The 21,161-nt window shown below is 51.0% G+C and overlaps 1 long non-coding RNA gene across 2 annotated transcripts in view; it reads right to left on the bottom strand.

The window, feature by feature from the left end:
* Window positions 1-21,161, bottom strand: part of LOC105739498 — a 42,656-nt gene that overhangs the window by 19,771 nt on the left and 1,724 nt on the right. For both annotated transcript variants that reach the window (XR_001115419.2, XR_001115418.2), the window contains exon 2: window positions 18,675-18,813. This is a non-coding gene — a long non-coding RNA (uncharacterized LOC105739498). The remainder of the gene's footprint in view (window positions 1-18,674; window positions 18,814-21,161) is intronic.

Raw genomic sequence — 21,161 nt, 5'->3', positions numbered from 1 at the left:
AGCAATTTATGTCTCCTAAGGTCCCAGCCCTGCCAGGGACCCAGGCCCTGAATGGAACAGCTGAGGACGGGTCTGAGCGGCCCTTGGGGAAACTTACCCAGGAGGGGTCACAGCAGGGGCAGGGGCTTCCAGAGCCCTCTTTCACCCCAGAAGCTGAAATGATACTCTCCTTGCCCCCTCTCAGTCCCTCTCCCAGAGGCAGATGTTGTGGGAGGGCTGCAGTTCTCATCTATAGGCCCCTCTTCTCCCTGGGAGCCCCAGACCCCACCTCCTCTCCCTATCCTGAGTCCCTGGCTGGGAGGTACTGTGGAGACCGAGGCCTGTCACCTGCCACTCTCCGTAGCCCTCAAGGCCGCAGTGAAGCCTGCTGGGGGCTCGAGGGGGCATCCTGGGAGCACATCCCTTGGCTGATCTGGGTCTCAGTCAAGTCCCCAGGCCTGCTCCCTGGCCTCCCCCTCAGCAAGGCTCAGCTCAGCAAGTCCTCCCCTAGATTAAGTTTCCAAAGGGAATGTCCTTTTCCAGCACAGCCCTCGCCCTACCCTGAAAGGCTCAGAGCAGCAGAGTCTTGGCTCTGGGGGTGTTGAGCCATTGGGTGCCAACAGAGAATGGAGGAGGCAATGGGCCCTGGGGCAAGGGCAGTGGGGGACACGGGCTCCAGGTCGGGAAGACTTGGGCTGAAATCCTAACTTCCACTTAGTAGCTGAGTGGCCTTGGAGAGCTATGCCACTTTTTTCCTAGAGAACTTGTTAAAATGCAGTACCGGGCCGGCGCGGTGACTCATGCCTCTAATCCCAGAACTTTGGGGGCCGAGGCAGGGGGATCACCTGAGGTCAGGAGTTCAAGATCAGCCTGGCCAACATGTCGAAACCCTGTCTCTACGAAAAGTACAAAAATTAGCCGGGTGTGGTGGCACATGCCTGTAATCCCAGCTACTCGGGAGGCTGAGGCAGGAGAATTGCTTGAACCCTGGAGGTAGAGGTTGCAGTGAGCCGAGATCACACCACTGTACTCCAGCCTGTGGATGGAGTGAGATGGAGTGAGACTCCATCTCAAAAAAAAACAAAAATAAAACCCAGTACCCCACTCTCAAGAGCTTTTTTTTTTTTTTTAAGATGGAGTCTTGCTCTGTCGCCCGGGCTGGAGTGCAGTGGCACAATCTCGGCTCACTGCAACCTCCGCTTCCTGAGTTCAAGCAAGTCTCTGCCTCAGTCTCCCGAGTAGCTGGGATTACAGGTGCCTGCCACCACGCCCAGCTAATTTTTGTATTTTTTAGTAGAGATGGGGTTTCACCATCTTGGCCAGGCTGGTCTTGAACTCCTGACCTTGTGATCCACCCGCCTCGGGCTCCCAGAGTGCTGGGATTACAGGCATGAGCCACCATGCCTGGCCAGAGATTTCTTAATGTGTAAAATGAGGAGAACAAGGGCTTCTCCATAAAGACTTCCTCGCAAGGATGAGAAGTCATGTACAATCTCTAATACTGTTTACACGTGTGCATTGACAATTTTTGGAAGGGCATACCTCCAGAAGTGGGAATAACAGGAGGAAGGAGGGAGCCTTTTACTTTTCACTTTATTCCCTTTTGTCCTGTTTTAATTTTACTACAAAGCGTGCTTTATTTTTATTTAAAGAAAGGAAGGGAAAGAAAAGAAAAGACGAACCGCTCCCAGCCAAATAGCTGAGCCCCAGTTGAGTCAGTAAACGTAGTCTTAATTGTTATCTGTTAAATAGTTAACAAGCCATCCTTCACTGGGCATTATTTCTGGATGTGAAAGTGATTTGTAAATAAATTGCTGTATAAATGTTAGTTATGATGAACAACTAGGTAATGATGTATTTCTATGCAAAATTATGTATGTGAGGTGGCCTGTCCTAAATATGAGTGGGTGTGTATATCCTTCAGGGTAATTATGCAAATGTTGTAAAGCGATGGTGAAGAGCACGCTCTCAGTAGCCATGCTGCCTGGGTTTGAATCCTGAATTCAGTATCTACTGGAGATATGATCTTGAGCAAGTTACTTAGCCTCTTTGTGTCTCAGTCATTCTGTCTTTAATATGACGACAATTAGGCCAGGTGTCTCACACCTGTAATCCTAGAACTTTGGGAGGCTGAGGCAGGAGGATAGCTTGAGCTCAGGAGTTTGAGACCAGCCTGGACAAGATAGTGAGACCCCATCTCTACAGAACATAAATAAATAAATAAATAAAAACAATGGGGATAATTAGCCGAGCATGGTGGGGCACCACTGCACTCCAGCCTGGGTGACAGAGCAAGCTGCCCGCCTCTCTAAAATAAAAAAATAAAAAATAAAAAAATAAAATAGGGATAATACCTACTCCACAGGATTGCTGTGAAGGTTAAAGTGAACTAAGTCATGTAAAACTCTTAGAACATCCCCCAGCACATGGTAAGTGTTCAACAAATGTTTTTTATTTTGTGTATCTATGTGAGCATGTTAATGTTTCTCATCCCTTTAACAGGAGGAGCAGGTAGCCAGGCACGGTGGCTCACGCCTGTAACCCCAGTACTTTGAGAGGCCAAGTGGGGAGGATCACTTAAGGCCAGGAGTTAAAAATAACAATAATAATAATAAAAGGAGGAACATTGTCTGACCCTTCCCCCATTAGAGGGGCTTTGTGGCTCTGTCCATCCTTTCGGTCTGTTTGTAGACATTTAACTTTGGTAACTGCGAGCATCTGGAGTGCTTGAGGAAGCTGGGCTCGCTCAGAGCCAGAGCCCCATCCTAACAGAGAGCCCTGGGAGGGGAGGAGCGACACACATCTAGCTGGCGTCCCTCCATCGATGCTTCCAGGACACTCCTGGGGGTGGCAATGTACCCATTGTGCCCCTGGGTCACTCAGATAAAATATCAGCTGAGCCAGGAGGGAACCATTGAGGGTGGGGGTGGAGAAAAGTAGGTCACTCTCAGAGTCCATCCAAGAGCCAGGGGCAGGGAAGGGCAAGGCGGGGATGGGAGCGGTTTTTAAGGGAGGCTCTGCAAGCTCAGGTCAGAGAGAGGTGTCATTCCTGCAGCAGTGGCAAGCTTAATTCCCCATCCTCTTCTGCAGGGTCAGCCTGCCCTCCCACCTACTCCACTCCCAGCTCTTACGGCTTCTGATGCTGCTGGGAGGGCTGTTCCGGTGCATCGCACCTCTGGAGGCACCTCTGGGAGATGCTGGGCTGCCAGGCAGGTTGAGCAGGTTTGAGATAAGGTGGGAGGGACCCTGACTTGGGGGAGGGATCTGGGCCTGGAATGGAGCCGGGTTCCTCAGGCGCCCAGGCAGGTGGCAGCCTGAGGAGGGGTGCAAATGTGCTCAGAGCCAGAGCCCAGCCTGGAGGTAGATGGGGGAGCTAAGACAGGCTGACCTCCACCCCTGGGCTGCACAGCCCCATTCCCAGTGTAGGCCCTATGTCCCAGAGACCTGCAGAAGTCAGAGATTCTGAATGCAAAACTGGGACGTAGGGTCAGGCAAGGGTTTGTGAGACACAGGGGGTAACGTAATTTAAAGTGGGACCTACCACTGTACCCCCTCCATGGGGCATGAGCACACGCACTGGGAAATTATCACCTGTTGGCTTGTGTGTATTCATCACACAAGCACACACTGTCACACACATCACGCAGGCACATGTACGCAATCATGAACACACAGATACTCGCAGGCACAGACACCACATGGGGATGGTGCTGGAACCGAGAGTGCTCTCTCTCTCGCTTTCCAGTTTCAGAAATCAGATCCTGGGAGTTTCAATAGTGTGACCAAGGGCCACCTTTGGAGGTTCCACAAAGAGAGGCCCTCTTCAGGCTTTTCTCTCCTAAGAAGCCACTCTTTTTTTTTTTTTTTTTTTAATTTTAGAGCAAACATCAGCCAGAAGCCACTCTTGCCTAATACCCCGCAGCCACGCTGTCCCTCCATATGTCTTTTGTCCCCCTGTGGAGTGGCTAGCCTTCCAATACTGTCACATTTGTATGCACACCTGAGGTCTGACCCCTTCCAGGACTCCAACTTAGGGGCTTCTGGAGGGCTAACTCCTCCCTGATCAGAGTTTTTCCCCCAGGGACGCTGCTTTATTATTATTATTTTATTTTATTTATTTATTTATTTTGAGACAGAGTCTCGCTCTGTTGCCCAGGCTGGAGTGCAGTGGCACGATCTCGGCTCACTGCAAGCTCCGCCTCCTGGGTTCACGCCATTCTCCCCCCTCAGCCTCCCAAGTAGCTGGGACTACAGGCGCCCACCACCACACCTGGCTAATTTTTTTGTATTTTTAGTAGAGACAGGGTTTCACCATGTTAGCCATGATGGTCTCGATTTCCTGACCTCGTGATCCGCCTGCCTCGGCCTCCCAAAGTGCTGGGATTACAGGCGTGAGCCACCGCGCCCAGCCGGGACATTGCTTTAGACGGGGGTCAATGAGTTCCAGTGAGGAGGCCAAGAAAGCTGAGGTGGAGGTGAGCAGGAGGGCTGTGGCAGTGAGGAGAGCCTTCGTTTGGGCAGGCGTCTCACATTGAGGCTGGCCACTCAGATCCACGTGCCTCCTGCACACAGACACCTCACCTGGAGGGCTGTGAGGAGCAGAGAGGAAGAGCATGGGGCAAGTTGGCGAGATGAGTCATATGGGCACATGCAGGGGAAAGTGCAGGCAACAGTATTCCTATTCTATTTGGGGGGTAAATGGATATATGTAATACTTGTCCCCAGATACTCATGTTTATACACACACAGGTTCTCACACACATGAAAACATTCTTAAAGCAGACACACCATATGGACCTGGGATTTCACCCACAGATGCCCACTCTCGCCCTGCACCCTCAGCTCTTACGCTGCCCTGCTTCTCACACACACGTGCTCACTCTCACATGCCGGCCAGCTCCCAGCTTCTCTGGCTCAGGCTCTGAACAGACGGAAGAATGTGATAAAATCGACAGCTGAAAACTGTCCTGAGAGCAAAGCTGTACTTTGTTGAGAAACCTGAGCCCTTATTGGAGGAATACAAGTGTCTGTGTCTGGGAGCTTGGGGAGAGGGGAGGTGGTGTGGTGGTCCCCCAGGGCGCCTGTGACCACTGGGTTGTTTCCATCATAAAAAAAATGATGAAAGGAGCCGGGCAGTGAGAGCATGGCTGTGAGTAAATAAAGCTGCCACCTTTGACCCTGGGAGGCCACAGCTCAACCCAGAACGAATGCTCATTAGGGAGGGGGTGCTCAGGCCCAGCCCAAGTTCTCCAGCACCAGAGGCCCAAGGCCAGACTCCCAAGGGGGAGGGGATATGAGAACCCCTGTGTGAGGCTAGGGGACATGTAGAGGGAGTAGGGGGTGGAGAAAGGAACAGGGAATGTGGGAGGGGGTTGGGGACATTAGGGAGAGGATGATGGTCATGGGGGAGGAATGAGGACAGGTAGGAGAGCTCTGACTTCTGGCTCCCCCTCCCTGGACTCCTCTCTCTGCAGCCTCTCCAGGTCTCTTCCGCTCTTGGGCTCTGAAAGAAGCATACGTCTCCCTTCTCCTGCTGAAGCCTCGTTTTGCTTATTTTTCTGATCATCAGGAACTACAGGCAAACAAGGGTTAGCAAAAATAACAAACACAGGGCAAACTAAAAAGTCACCAGGAATCCCAGAAAGGTTGAGAAGTGGTTGATTCTGGCTTTGATTCAGAAATAAAAGTATTGGCCAGGTGTGGTGGCTCATGCCTATAATCCTAGCACTTTGAGAGGCCGAGGCAGTTGGCCTGCTTGAGCTCAGGAGTTTGAGACCAGCCTGGGCAATGTGGCAAATTGAAGAAAGAAAAAGGAAGGAAGGAAGGAATGAAAGAAGGAAGGAAAGAAGAAAGGAAGGAAGGAAAGAAGGAGGGAAGAAAGGAAGGAAGGGAGGGAGGGAGGGGAGAGAGGGAGGGAGGGAAGGAAGGAAGGAAAGAAGGAGAGGGAGGGAGGGAGGGAAGGAAGGAAGGAGAGAGAAAGATAAAAAGAAAGAAAGAAGAAAGAAAGAAAGAAAAGAAGGAAGAAAGAAAGAAAAGAAAGGAAAGAAAAGAAAGAAAAGAAAAGAAAAGAATTGCCAAACCCACATCCTATGGGTCTGTCCCAAACTCCTTTCCTACAGATCTGTACAGCACAGCAGCAGACAGTCCTGGCCTGGAGCAAAGCTCCATAAAGTTGGCTGCATAGATAAATAAGTGGGTACATAGATAAACACATGGGTGGATGAATGAAAGAAGGGTCTTGGTCATCAACCCCGACTCCGTCTGGGTTCAAACTTCAAGCACTTATGTGGGGCTGGCCTCTCTGTGGGGCCAGGCAGGATCCTCCTCCCCTTCTCTGCAGCTGACCTCTGGGCCCCCCTCCCCCCAGGGCTGACATTCACTTTATTCTGTAGTCACCTTGGCTCTTACAGGCTCACCTGGTCCAGTCTCAAGAGAAGAAAGCACTTTGCGATGTGGCTCTGAAAGACCCCTGCCCTGTGTGTCTCTTCATCTTCTGTGGACCCAGCAGCCGCTCTCTTTGTTCCTCCCAGAGGCTACTATGTGGCCACTAAGTAGGTCCTGGAAAGTCCTATTTTAGCTAATTTTAATGAGTGATATAATAATAAAATGTAGCAATAAACCAAGTTTTCACCAAAAAGACAAGAAGACTCCCAGGTTTTTATTTCAGGACATACAGGCAACAGTGACAAGAAACAGATCACTATACTTCCCACCCCTGCCACCCCATCTGTCCCTGACTTAGAAGGAGGAATAGAAAGAGGAAGTTCAAGAAAAGCATCCCTATTTTTCCGTAAGGGTGAGGTTGCTGGAGGAAGCCCAGCATAAGGACACTCCAGGCAGAACAGAGTTAGCAGGAGGCCAGTCCTCGGCTGGGGGGGCTGTCTGTGTCCTGTAAGACATGCCTGCAGCCACATGCCCAGAACTTGGCCTTTCTTTATGCCCCAGACACAATGCTTATTTTCCCTGAATCCCTGAGAGTGACCTGGCTGGGTCTTTGTCCCTGGGAGAAATAGGGAAGCTGAACCCCCAAGTGGGGAGGAGGAATCCAAGGTAGCTGACCCCTGTGTGTTCCCACTGGATGCTTGGTCTGCACCAATGGCCCCCTTCTGGCCAAATTTCTCTCTTGGCACCACCACGCACAGCTAATTTTTGTATTTTTTGTAGAGACGGGGTTTCTCCATGTTGCCCAGGCTGGTCTCAAACTCGTGAGCTCAAGCGATCTGCCCACCTCAGCCTCCCAAAGTGCTGGGATTACAGGCGTGAGCCACTGCACCCAGCATGCATTGTTGGTTTTTTAATTTTTTTTTTTTTAATTAAGACAGGGTCTTGTTCTGTCACCCAGGCTGGAGTGCAACGGCACAATCACAACTCTTGGGCTCAAGCAATCCTCCCATCTTAGCCTCCTGAGTAGCTGGGACTACAGGCATGTGACACCATGCCTGTTTGCCTATTGTTTTTGTTTCGTTTTGTTTTGTTTTCTGTGCAGAGACAGGGTTTCGCCATGTTGCCCAGGCTGGTCTTGAACTCCTGGGCTCAAGTGATCTGCTCACCTTGGCCTCTCAAAGTGCTGGCATTACAGGTGTGAGAATTCACCAATTCTCTGCCTAGCCTATTTTTATTTTTATATGATATAAAATAACTTAAATTTATTTTTAAATGGTAAAGCTTTTCTCAACACAATTTACTGGCAATGTTCTTTTCCCCGTTTTGTAACACCTATATTAAATTCTTGGGTGTGATTATGTTTATTTTTAGCCTCTATTCTGTCCGATTGATTTAAGTGCCAATTTTGATGCCTACAATACATTGTTTCCATTTAATTATCCTACAACAAAATGTTTTAACATCTGGCCAAACTTGCTCTTCTTTAGAAAATTATTTGACAGGTTCACCTATTTACTCTTTCATGTGAAATGTAGAATCTTTTTATTTTTCTGAGTTCCAAGAAAATGAGTTTTTGTTTAGTATGCATTAAGTCTATGAATTGCCTTGGGGAATACTGATATTTTATAATGCATGGCGTCTTCACCTAGAATGTGGCACATCGCACCATTTTCCTGTGTTGTGTTTAGCAGTTTGATGGGCTGTGTGCTATTCCTTTGTGCTGATGTCCCCTAGCTGACTTAACCACTTCCCCAGTGTTGGGTATTTGGATTGCTTCCAAGGTGGAACTATTATGAATAGTGCTGCTATAAACATCGTTGTACAAATTGCTTTTTCATTTCCTTGGGATATGGTTCCAAAAGTGGGATTATCTGATCAAAGAATATGAACAGTACCGTGTTTTTTGTTACATAACCCAGGGAGGATGGAACCAATTTGCAGCAACATATGAAGAAATAGCTACTTTTCCCTTACAAACCCTCAAGCAGCATGAAGACTTAAAAGGGTAACTTGTTCCTAAGAGGAAAAAACCATAGCTACCTGAGGACAAAATGGGGAGTTTGAGAGCACAGGGTTCTTTTTTTTTTTTTTCTGAGACAAGAGTCTCTCTGTTGCCCAGGCTAGAGTGCAGTGGCATGATCTCTGCTCACTGCAACCTCCGCCTCCCAGATTCAAAGGATTCTCTTGCCTCAGCCTCCCCTGTAGCTGGGATTACAGGCGTGTGCCACCACAGCTGGCTAATTTTTGTATTTTTAGTAGAGATGGGATTCGCCTTGTTGGCCAGGCTGGTCTTGAACTCCTGGCCTCAAGTGATCCACCCGCCTCAGCCTCCCAAAGTGCTGGGATTATAGGCGCGAGCTACTGTGCCCAGCCGGGAGCATAGAGTTCTAAGGAGCACGAATCTCACAGCCAGAGGCAGGTTACCCACCTCTCTCCCCACCTGTGTCAGCCCTGCTGCCCCAGACCTTCTCAGAACCCAGTTCCTTGTCAGCATGGGAACCTGGTTTATTCTTATTTATTTAGCATATATTTTTATAGTATTATATTATGTGATGGGTACTAGTCAAAGCACTTTACAAATACTAACTCACTGACTTCTCATAATAAGCTCACGAAGTAGATCATAATTACTATTATCCCATTTTACTGAGGAGGAAACTGAGGCAGATAAATTTTCTTTTCTATTTCTTTTTCTTTTTCTTTTTTTGAGGTGGAGTCTTGCTCTGTTGCCCAGGCTGGAGTGCAGTGGCACATGATCTCAGCTCACTGCAACCTCCACCTCCCAGGTTCAAGCGATTGTCCTGTCTCAGCCTCCCAAGTAGCTGGGACTACAGGCGCATGCCACCACACCTCACTAATTTTTGTATTTTTGGTAGGGACAGAGTTTTACTATGTTGGCCAGGCTGGCCTCAAACTCCTGACCTCAGCCTCCAAAAGTGCTGCGATTACAGGCATGAGCCACCATTCCCAGCCGAGTCAGAGAAATTTTCTATGGGTCACATAGCTAGTAGGATTCAAGCTGGGGCAGCCTGACGTGAAATTGTTAGCAATGTGCACCACTCCCTTGACTAGGAAAAGGCACTTCAGCTTGTAGTTGCTCTTCTTTTTGTGGGTCCTGCCTTTGTCCCAGCAGCCCCAATCCTAAGGAGGACCCTAAGTCTTCCCGTCCTGGGTTTCAGACCTTCTTACACTGGCCTTCTAGTTACTTCTCTCTCTTATACAGCCACCATCTGTGGGATCCTGCCAAGTGCCAGGCATTGGGCTAAGCACTTTTACATCTTTTGATTTATTTTAACTTTCACCACAATCATATGGGATAGGTAGCATATCTCCATTTTATAGGGGAGGAAACGGCAGATCAGAGAGGTTAAGTGCGTTGCCCAAGACCACACAGCTAGTGAAGTGGCAGAGGAAGAATTTGAACCCGGTTGGCCAAATATCAATGCCTTTGGTTTTTCCGTTAGACTTGGCTCCAATCTGGCTCCACTCTGGTTCCCTGAAGCCCCACCGTTTACCCTAGTCCATTCCTCTGCCCTGATTGGTTTTTCTGAAGTACACAGAGGTGGAAACAAACTCTTTGGTGTAGCTCAGCTGTTCCTCCTAGCCATGGTCAGGCTTTATCAGGCATGGCCAGGCCATGGTCAGGCCTGGCTTTATCAGGCCCCAAGTGGCCACGCCTTCTGCTTTTTGGAACTGAGAGCCACTCCCTGAGAGAGGCCCAAATAGCTCCTTCTTTGAGACAGAGTCTCACTCTGTCACCCAGGCTGGAGGTGCAGTGGCGTGATCTTGGCTCACTGCAAGCTCAGCCTGCCGGGTTCAAGCCATTCTCCTGCCTCAGCCTCCCCAGCAGCTGGGACTACAGGTGCCCGCCACCATGCCCGGCTAATTTTTTGTATTTTTAGTAGAGACGGGGTTTCACCATGTTAGCCAGGATGGTCTCGATCTCCTGACTTTGTGATCCGCCCACCTCGGCCTCCCAAAGTGCTGGGATTACAGGCGTGAGCCACTGTGCCTGGCCCTTTCTTTCTTTTTTCAAAGTCCACACCTGCCCACTAGGTTCCTACTTCCTGTTTTAAGCTCTTCAGTTGGCTTACAGAGTGCAGATGATGGGCAGGTTCTGATTCCAATGAATAGGCCACGCCCCTCAGCACAGATTTTTGCTCTTCCTACTTCTCCAGGTCCTCCGGGATGACTCATGGCCCAGGTACCTTCTGGGGAGTGGTTTTTACCAATACTGTCATACAATTGCACAAGGCCCAAATAGGTTGAACACATTATAATATGTACACAGAATTCCCATCAGGGATAAGAGAAGCCACTTTTCTCAACCCTGGCAAACTCTGGGATATTCCGTGGCAGCATCACCTTTGGAAACAATGCTTGGCATGTTGATTGGTTGTGTATGTATGTGTGCATGTTCTTTTGTGTGGACATACACACCTGTGTGGTTGTATGCATCTCTGAGTGCATGCTTTTCAGTGGGGGATAGTACAGATGCGTGTCTGCGTAGCTGGACTCATGACTTCAATGATGGTCAATGTGTTATGCTTAGGAGTTTGCATACACATTTTTGAGAGTGAGGAGTCTGTATGTACCTCTGAGTGTGTGTGTGTGTGTTTGTCTATACATCATGTACAAGTCATGTGAAAGGCCTGGTTAGGAAGGTTTCCCATACCCAGAGCACTTAGAAAAGACTTGGGAGGGACACTGGCTGGAGAGGTGGGGTAAAGAGAAGGTCTAATCCTTCATAAATAAGCAGAGGGATGTTGTGGTCAGTCAGAAATATCCCCAGGCAGATTCAGGCAGGTTTTCAGTATTTAGCAAAGTCACTTGTAGCCCAGGGCAAGCATGGTGGGTGGGAGTTGGGAGTAAGTGTGTGCTGGCCAGATTATGTCTAGCCCCAGTTTTAAGGGGCAAGGGATAGAAGAATATAGTAAAACATTCGCTGTCCCCCCATCCAACAGGCTCTGGGCCCCATCCTGTCCCCTATGGCCTTTCAAAGGCCGGACAATTCGACCTTAATGGAGAGGTGGTGGTTGCTCAAAATGGGCTCCAGGAGGCCTACAAAGAGGCCTTGCTCGTGCCCCTCACTCTTCTGCTTGCTCCAAAATCAGAGAGGCCTCCTTCTTCCAGAAGCTGCTTAAAGGTTTCGCTGACTTCAGAAGCAAGGAGGAGGAGGGAAGAAGGAGAGGAGGCCTCTGAGGTGGGGAGACTTTTGCTGAGATTGCAGGATCCCCAGCCCCTCCCTGGTTCCTCATTACTGAGTCCTTGGGCATGAAATGTCTTTTTATTTGAAGGCCGTGAAGACCCAGAGGTTGTGTTAATGACCAGCAAGCAGCAGGGCAAGAAGTAGGCAGGGGGCTGGCTCTCTTGACCTTGAAATCCTATCTGCACTTTTCTGCTGTGCAGATCCCCTATTTTCCCAGATCTCTGTCACCTTAGCCCTGCCCTCTTAATGAGACCCTAAAGAAGACTCAAGAAGAGGGGTTAGGGAGGCAAGAAAGGCACACAGTGTCTGAGGAACTCATCAACTGAGTCTGGTTGAAAATTGAGCAGAGCTGAACCAGAAGGGATGATATACATCTTACATAAAGTTCAGTGCAGTCACAAGAAAGAAAGAAAAACAGAGATACCCCAATAAATTAGGAAACATTTACACTGTTTCGGCTTGATGAATTGGAAGACAGAATCCACTATACCTCTCATAAGCAAGAAAAGCAAGAGTTAGAGCAGTTAATTGATCTGTTTCCAAACATACTATAAAAGCAGTGTGACTACAACTCTGTGTCCTGTGACTAGACCCATGTCTCTGTTACTCCAAATCTATGATCCAAAAAAGGATTGTTTTGTTGTGTTGTGTTTTTTGAGACCGAGTCTCTATCTGTCACCCAGGTTGGGGTGCAGTGGCACAATCATGGCTCACTGCAGCCTAGAGCTCCTGGGCTCAAGGGTCCTCCCACCTCAGCCTCTGGAGTAGCTGGGATTACAGGCATGCGCCATTATGCCAAGCTACTTTTTTATTTTTATAAAGATGGGGTCTTGCTATGTTGCCCAGGCTACTCTTAAATTCCTAGGTTCAAGCGATCCTCCTATCTTGGCCTCCCAAAGTGCTGAGATTACAGATGTGTACCACCGTGCCTGGCCAAACACGGTAGTTTTAAAAAATTGTGTGTTCTTGGCCACTTGAGGAGGGACTCATGAACTGTGCTCTGAGAATGTGCAGGGAGGCGGAACTTCCATTTCGTTTTTGAAGTAGGAGTAGAAATTTTCTTTCCTTTTGGCGGGGCTGGGCATAGGGAAAGGGGTTGTCAGGGCTTTGCACCCAAGGAATGACTGGGGAAGGTGTGAGCGTTTCTGTCAGTTGGTACAACAGGGCTAATGGCAGCCAGCGACTGGGGCAAGGTACTACAGATGAAACGAAAGTAAGTGCGGCGCCTTGAATGGAGGGGGAAGGGATTTGGATCCCCACCGCCAAGGCAATGCGAAGCCTTGAGCAATTTCTGAGTGGGGGAAGAACACGGCCTGTACGCCCTTTAGGGGAGAAAACCTTGGGCCCCTCCCAGCAGTGTGGATTCGGAAGAGAGGGGCTTAGCACCAGCCGGGACTAAACTGCTGCAGAAATAGACGATAAATGGAGGTGAGGGTGCGGCGAGGCTGCCTCCTTGGAAGGGGCGCAGGGGGAACTCCTGGCCAAGAGGCCTGGAAAGGCTGGGAACCCAGCACCCCTGAGAAAGGGCGCAGGCCGGGGGGCCCCCAGCGGGAGGCGGCCACGCTTCGCTTCGGTAGTTCTTACAGAGCGCGCGGCCCGGAAGCCGCGGTCTCTGCGTTCTGAGCCTCGCACCTCATTGAGAGGTTATTAATAGGGAGTTTGTCTGGTGTCAGAGCGCAGACATAAACTGCATTAGCATTACCCCATAATCTTATTTTGTAAACGCTCATGCCGTTCCGTCTCCTGTAATTGCATTGGGAAGATGCAATATTTATGAAAGGGGAGAGGGGAATGTCACTGTTCATCTCGGTGCTGCAGTAAAAGTCCTAGGAAATACGGTGCTGGCCGCCCAGGCCTGGCAGTGGGCCTGCGAGAATACCAGCGTTGGTGCCGCGCGCCCTCTGGGTGTCCCGCTGGCTGCCCCCAGCCCAGAGCTCCCTCCCCAACCTACCTCACTGAGCCTTGGGCAGCAGTGGAGGATGTGCCGGCAGGGGCAGCAACCACGTCTCCCCGTGGTGTTATCCCTCCCAGGTGGTGGTCCCTGGCCAACGGGGCACAAAGACCTGAGATGCACTGAGTCCTTCTGGTGGGTGGGAGGCTCAGGCTTCGCCTAGCTCCCACCCTTAGTCCAGGTTTTCTTTTGCCAGGAGGCAAACCTACTCCGGAGCTGAGTGGGGTGGGGCTAAGGGTGGCACTGGAGGTGAGGAAGTGGGTGATTTGGTCAAGTAGGGGCAGGGGGGCAGTAGAGGGCAGCAGCAGGTGGGAGGCACCCCACCAGGGGTCCTGGCTGGGGCTGTGTTGGCCACTGGGATGATCCTGAAAACCCAGTGCAGCCGGGGATTCCTAGGATGGTTTCTCTCTTCCACCACCCTAAGAGCCCCGAAGTGGATCCCTAGGGCACCTCACATGTACACTCAGTCCAGAACCAGGTCTCCGGCTTCGCAGTGGAGAAGGCAAAGTTGCCCGTGGGACTCAGGGGCATGCCCCGTGCCCACCCTGCCTGAACATTCTGGTTTGCACCAATCTTGGGTGGAGCTCAACAGCCAGGGAAGTCTCACTGGTGTCCAGAACACCTCTGAGTGGGTATCTGCTGGTGACAAGCTGAGACTGTGGTCTGCCCCCAGGCACTTGGAGTTCAGGGACAGACACACAAAGTCTCTGCCCTAGGAGCCGCAGGCCACCTAGGTCAGAGGAGTTATTTTCCAGCCACATATCGGAGGCTTCCTGTGTGTTGTGGAGGGGGTGGGGGGGGATCTGTGAGCTTAACCTCAAAAGGGCTACAGGTATTGGAACAGTCCAGATATCAAGGATGTCAGGAGTGGAAGAGCTGAACAGAAACTCTTGGTGCTACATCCCAGGAAGGCGGAGCCCATGGCGGGTAGCGGAGAATGGGAAAAGTGAGGTGCCAGGAGCCCCACTGTAAATTGCCGGTGGTCGGGTCTAGGGGTGAAGTGGCTGCAGAAATCTGCGCCGACAGGAGGGCAGGTGCCAGGCAGCGACTTTATGTGGGCCCTAGGGCAGTGCCGGGACTCAGGCCCAGCTCCCTGGTTTTGGGGCTACTGTGGCCCCCAGGGATGGGAGCTTGGTCTCCTTACAAATCCCATCCATGCGTCACTACAAACAGCTCTAATAATTCCTGCCCTGCAGTACCTGTGCACTTTACCATATCCACACCCCCCAGCATCCCACCCCACTGGCAGGGGCTGACAGCTCTGGTGCTCTTGCACTCTCGGGCACATGGCCGCACACCCAGACCCACTCGCTCATCTCAGGCTCATACCACACTCAGGAAGGCCCCTAGCTGGTCTAATTCCCAGCAGTGGCCTTCCCCGCACCCGCCCCTCGCCCCTCCCCGTTCTAGCTTCCCGACTTTGGTGGGGAAGGGGCACCGGAACGCAGGGCAGCTGAGAAGGACCGGGCGGAGGAAAGCCACGGCCCCTCCCGGTGTCAGCTCCCTCGCCGCCGTCCCATTAATCACAGTGCCGCAGTCCAACTGGGGATCCCGGGCGCCCAGGGCCGCCCTCAGCCCCCGGGACAATGGGATTATTTCCGGGGGGAGAGGCCGCCTCGGGCCGGGGCTCAGGCGGAGACGCCTCCTTCCCTCAATCCGTCCCTCGGCACCCAAGGAGCGCCTGCGGCGGCCGGAGTCGAGTGGCAGAGCGGACGCGGGTGGCGCGCGGGTGGCAGGGCCTGGCCGACCTAATTCAATTAGCTGGGCCGCCGCCGCCTCCGTGCGACTCCGGGCCCGCCGGGACTCCAGCTCTGGGCAGCTGCTCTTTGTGCGCGAAGACCATGCATATGGATGCGGTTCCTCCCCCTTCGGCGCTCGCCCCACCCACACCCACTTCTGGCACCTGCGGCTTGCCCCGCTCCCCCACTCCTTCCCCGCGAGGGAAGGCGACCGTGGCCTCCCCAGGAAAGTTGGGAAACTGTGGTTGCTTTTGAGCTCCCTGTGGCCGTCTTCAGAGTATGTGTGAGAGGGGAGGGGTGTTTTCATTTTGTGTTTTGTTTTTTTGTTTTGTGTGATCTGAGCAGGAAGGTCTGTGTGGAAGTGAGCGTGCCTGTAAGTCTGTAGGAGTGTGGTTGGGTGTGTCTGTGTGTACCTGTGCACCAGCAACCCTATGGCTGTGTGCACGGAGGGAGAGGATTTCGTTTGCTTCTGGATCTGTGCTGCAGAGGCTGAGTGGGATGGGTGTGTTTGTGGGCATCTGCACATGGGTGCATGAAGGAGGCTTTGTGAACACATGTGGGGACTGCACACCGAGGAGGGTCTGCGTGTTGGTGTGCAAGGTGAGTGGGCATCTGTGCATCTGCGTGTGAGAGTGTTGCCTCTGTGCCAAGCCTGTGTCTGGAAGTCTTCGGGAGCTGGGTATTTCTGTGTGTCACCATCGATGTATATGCTGTGCTTCAGTGTGCAGTCAGGACACCATGGGGAACATGTTAACCTCCCCGCCCCAACTACCACCGGCCAACAGATGGGTCTCCCCAGCTGAGGCCATTTTCTCCACCGCTCCCCACCCCGCCTTGCTTTTCTAGTGGAGGAGGAGCTTGGCAAGTTAATATCAAACCTGAACTCCATCCACCAGGCTCGGGTGGAGGCAGAGGCCTGGGTAGCCAGGCTCTCTCATCTTGAGGAGGTGTCCCAGTCAGTTTTCCACTCCCAGCACAGTCCAGCCCTGGCTCAGCAGGAGCCTGCAGCTTCCAATGTGCAAACAGTCCTAAGCATCCCCTGAAATAACTAGACCTGCCCGTGTCAAGGTGACTCTAGCACCTAGGAGGGACTGCATGACCCCCACCTCCACCTCTTCAGCCACAGTTCAGGATTGGGTCCCCTGGGAGGCTGGGTTTCCTGCACTTGGGCATCTCCACCCACCCTTACTCTGAGGCCAAATCTGCACCCCCAGCAGAGGCGAGGAATTGAGATGAGAAATCTGAGTAGAGCTGGCCACTGCAGGGCCATCACCCACCCAGCTGGAAAGCTTGCTTCATTCCTCTGTTTCACTGCGCACGGGCAGAGTGAGGGATCCACACACCTGTAGAGGTCCTTTCTGCAGACCGCAAAGGGAGCTTGCCAACTCCAGGAGGGAATAGGACGGTTCTTAGAAGGTAGTGGGGCCCTCAGAGGCCTGGTCCCACAGCAGGCTGGTGCTCTCTTGGCTGCTTCTCCGTCCCCCACACCTCAGTGCAGGGCTTGGCTTCTGGACCCAGCACAGACCCACCTGGCCAGCAGAGTGGAGCCAAGGGAGACACCAAGGATGGGAGAGGTTGGGGCCGGTCCACAGCCCTGGGTCCTAGGCTCAGCTGCCCTTCTGAAGGGACCCACTGATGGGACTCTGAACTCCGTGCCCAGGGAGCCCTTTGAGAGCTGTCTGGGTAGAGCAGGGCCCTGGGTGTCTGTCCTTCCCTGAGCCTTCTCTTAGCCTACTCCCTACCTGCCCCTTTCCAGGTTTCTGGCATCCTTGGAGGTGACTCAGGATGGGAGATTCCCTAATCAAGGCCACCATAATCAAGACAGTGCTGGATGGATGGTGGAATCTGAGGGTCTCTGGGCCTCTCTTGAGAGGGAATTAGTCAGAGAGAGGCCTGAAGCCTTAGCTCAATGCTCAGGGGTAATGAGGCCAACAGCTTCCTTTAGGGTCAGAAGCCAAGCAGGGAGGGGAGGCAGTGAAGGGAAGGGATCCCTACAGAAGCACCCTATTTCTGAAGCATCCACCTGCTGGGCTCTGATTGAGAGGAATAGGCAGGGGAGGAGAAGAAAATTCCCTACCCCTACACAAGGTGACAGCTAAGTGTGGCCTACAGCAGAGACATGTCTGTCTCCTGTCTGTCTGTCCTCTATCCATTCAGGGTCTCTCCACTGATGGGAAAATGTGTGCCTGTCCATTGGTGTTGGAGAGGTCCTCCATATCTTATGTAAGAATTGGGTAGGGGGACAGGGGGCTGGCCTTGGAACAACCCCCCCAAACCCGAGGACTCATTGAGCTGAGTCACTTGACCTACTCACTCCCCCCGCCTCCTCAGTCTAGGCTCCTAGAGACTCTCCTCCCCAACCCAGGGCTCCTGGAGTTAGAGTGCCCTTTACTGGGTCTCTGAGTGCCCTTTACTGGGTCTCTAAGTCCCTAAGCCACCAGGTGATCCGACCTCTCCCACAGCGGGGAAAGTTTTCCGCCCCTTTTCTGAGACAAATGGGAAGGTAGAGGGAACACCTTCGGTACTAGGAATGCAGACCTCATTGGCCCCGCCATGGATCGTGTCATGTTACACATCCCCTTACATATTTCTCAGCCCCCTTTCCCTACTATATATCCATTGGGTATACCTTGTGTCCCCCTCCCCACGACCACAGGCCCATACACAGCCACTTCTCTGAAATTCCACTGGAATAAAAGACACCCCTCCCATGGTACACACCATCTGCAGCACACAGTTGTAGCAGAGGGATGCCCTCATCCCATCACAGGCACTCACTACAGAGGAACAGTTGTAAACACATACTCATCCTGTTGCAGAAAACACATTCACTTGCATTCTCACTGACACATACATCCTCACATGACAAAATCCAGTTGTATAAAATACTCAGACTCCCTTCTTTTCCTCCAACACTCTTACCAACATGCGTTTTGCTTGCGGTTGTATCCCAACAGCCTAACACAGTGCCTGATACATATTAGATGCTCTATAATTATTTATTGAATAAATTGTTAAAATTATTTCTTAAAGACATGCCCAGGACATCTGCACAGCCCTCTCAACCCTGACTGTCACACACGCTTTCCCATCCAGCTTTCCCCTCATGGATGCACGGTCCCACAAACACAAAGTAATTAAGTTTCCACACATACCCGTAAGCTAAAGGACAACCCCTGGCCCGGGGGTCTCTTTCAGAGTGGGGAGGAGGAGGAGATCATGTGGGATCCAAAGGGGCCTCCCCGTGGGCTGAGCCCGTCCTTTCCTCCTCCCCCAGCCCTAGGCCCGGCCCCAGCTGCTCTTCTTTTAATTGGAGGCACTTTTTTATTCTGCAGGCCAGGGGGAGCCGGCGCTTGGGGGAAGGGGTGTTACCAGGTGGCCTCAGAACCAGAGAGAAGGATCTGCAACTCACCTAGGTTCCTGCAAGATAGTCCTGTGAGGCAAGAGCCAAGTTTAGGCTTAAGGAAGCAGCTTGTAGTGAGTTGTGTCAGGAAAGCAGTGTTTGCGTCTGGTCTGCCCCTTTCCAGCTTTCAGTGCCTTGGTTTTCTCATCTGTAAAATGGGGATAGCAAAAACCACATCACAGGATTAAAGATGAATGGAGAGATCATTCTTCCGATTGAAGGTGGCTCACACATGGCAGTTGCTCTGTGAGTCCCACTTTCTTCCCCTCCCTCCTCGTTCCTATCAGGGCTGTTTTGCAAGGCATGCAAAAGCACGGTGGAAACACAGAAGCTGCAGCGAATATAAACTTGTGTGAGTCTCCTCTCCTGTTTCAGAAAACTTCCCAACCTTGCAACACCGTGCTCAGGTAACACTGCTCCCGGGAGAAGGGGTGGGCGCCAGAGCCCAGCAAATCCTGACCCTCCGGTCTCATCTTTCTAGGTAAGGAAGGGACAGAGAGGGTAGTCTTGGCCCTCAGGAAATACCCTATTGGAAGACAAAGGCTGGGATTAAGTTGACTCACACAACCCCAGCACCTCACTGAGGGTAAAAGTTGGGAGTATCCCCAATTGGGATAAAAGTTGACTCTGATAAGCAAAAAAGGTAGGAGGGGGAAAAGGAAGAAATCCATCAAGGAAGCAGCTGTGATAGCATGGGAAAGTCAGTATATCCCTTGGCTGCTGGATTTTAATGAGAAGAGCTTGACAGTCTTCGTGGGCCATGTACAAGGTAGGGATGACTCTGCCAACATTAAGCTGGGCCAGCAAGGGTAAAGTCTCCTCCCAGGTACCCTGGACAACTGGTGTCAGATCTGAGGAGTTCAAGAGGTAGATCAGGCAGATGCCAAAAGGGTTGGAAGGCCATCTGAGCTGGAGATGTGCACCTGGAGAGATAGATGGGTTTTTATTTTATTTTATTTTGTTTTATTTTGTTTCGTTTTGTAAATTTTACCTTCAACCAACTCACACCAAAAGATGGGGTTTTAACTGCAGCAGGTAAAACTGTGGTGAGACTAAAAGGAGTGAGGCCACTAGGACCCAGCCTCAAAAAAAGCTGCAGTACCCTTCCCCATAGTTTTCAGCCTCAAACAAGGAAAATAGCTCAGATTTTGAGATTCCAGATCAATCTTCTCTGTCTATGGAACTTGGAGCAAGTTTGTTCTCTTTACTGAGTCTCAGTTTTCATTTTCTTTTTAGAGATGGGGCATTGCTATGTTGCCCAGGCTAGAGGTGCAATTATAGCACATTGCAGGCTCCAATTCCTGGCCCCAAGTGATCCTCTAGCCTCACCCTGCAGAGCTGCTAGGACTACAGGCATAGGCCACTGCACCCAGCCATTTTTTTCTTTGTAAAAATGCGATATAATTCATATGCTATAATATTCAGCCCCTTTAAAATGTATAATTCGGTGGGTTTTAATATTTTTACAAAGTTATGTAACCATCACCACTATCTAATTCCAGAATGTTTTCATCACTCCAAAAGGAATTCTGTATCCATTAGCAGTCAATTTCCATTCCCTGTTGCCCTCAGGCCCTGGAAACCACTAATCTACTCTCTGCCTCTGTGGATTTGCCTATTTTGGACATTTCATAAAAGTGGAATCATACAATATGTGGCCTTTGTGCTCGGCTTCTTTCACTTAGCAGAATAGTCTCCTAGGTTCATCCATGTTATAGCATGAACCAGCATTTCCCTTCTTTTCCTTTTCATGGCTAAATAATATTCCATGTGTGGATATATCAAATTTTGTTTATCTATTCATGAGTTGATGGACATCTGAGTTGTTTCCCCTTTCGGGCTATCATGAATAGTACTGCCATGAACATTCATTCAATTCTCTCAATTATAAAAAATTGGGACATTTCTATTAACTTCCCAGGGTTATTATGAGTCTTAAATGAGATAAGTATGATGTGGTGCCTGGCACAAAGCTGTCTTTCAATAAATAATTTATTTCTGCTTTAGTTCCCTCAAGATAAGAGGCAGGAAGAGATTCATTCAGGTTCAGACAACTTCTGAAGTAAGTTATGGAACTCCCTGGGTAGGGCAGAGTATCTGGATTGGGTAAGTGGGAAGAAGAGAACTGGCGAGGGAGCGGAGCCCTCTCATGTTTCTGCTTAGTGTTTTGTTTGTTTGTTTGTTTGTTTGTTTTTTGAGATGGAGTCTTGCACTGTTGCCCAGGCTGGAGTGCAGTGGCGCGATCTCGGCTCACTGCAAGCTCTGCCTCCTGGGTTCTCCTGCCTCAGCCTCCTGAGTAGCTGGGACTACAGGTGCCCACCACCACGCCTGGCTAATTTTTTGTACTTTTAGTAGAGACGGGATTTCACCATGTTAGCCAGGATGGTCTCGATCTCCTGACCTCACGATCCGCCCGCCTCGGCCTCCCAAAGTTCTGGGATTACAGGTGTGAGCCATCGCACCTGGACTTCTGCTTAGTGTTTACAAACAACTACC

Source organism: Nomascus leucogenys, chromosome 3 (genome assembly GCF_006542625.1).
Source record: "Nomascus leucogenys isolate Asia chromosome 3, Asia_NLE_v1, whole genome shotgun sequence".
In the NCBI taxonomy this organism is placed as follows: Eukaryota; Metazoa; Chordata; class Mammalia; order Primates; family Hylobatidae; genus Nomascus; species Nomascus leucogenys.
This window is presented reverse-complemented; position numbering and strand designations above follow the sequence as displayed.